The 339-nt window shown below is 52.8% G+C and overlaps 1 pseudogene; it reads left to right on the plus strand.

Annotated features, from left to right (window-relative positions):
* Window positions 1-239: 239 nt before the first annotated feature.
* Window positions 240-339, plus strand: part of LOC119593662 — a 24,877-nt pseudogene continuing 24,777 nt past the window's right edge.

Below are 339 nucleotides of genomic sequence, written 5' to 3' on the forward strand. Positions count from 1 at the left end.
TTGGTCCAGAATCTTCTAGAACGGTGTGCGTGTCATTTACGACTGACACGGCGCTTGACAAGTTAACTGTGTCTTCAAGCGATCCTGTAGAACGATTGACAAGCTCCTTGACTGATCATCACTGCTGCTCCCGTCAAGACCACCTGCGCTTCAGAACAGTGACCTGTGCAAACAAGCTCCCTAGGCCCCCGACCTTCGAAGTCACCTGTGCGACCTTCCCTCCTGCTCAACTGCAAGATATGAGACTGCTTGTCACGTGCCTCCGGCACTCGACTCCTGTCATCCACCTGTATCGTCTACCCAAGAATCGAGGACGATTCTTCTTAGGTGACCGAGCGA

Source organism: Penaeus monodon, chromosome 32, assembly GCF_015228065.2.
Source record: "Penaeus monodon isolate SGIC_2016 chromosome 32, NSTDA_Pmon_1, whole genome shotgun sequence".
Lineage (NCBI taxonomy): Eukaryota > Metazoa > Arthropoda > Malacostraca > Decapoda > Penaeidae > Penaeus > Penaeus monodon.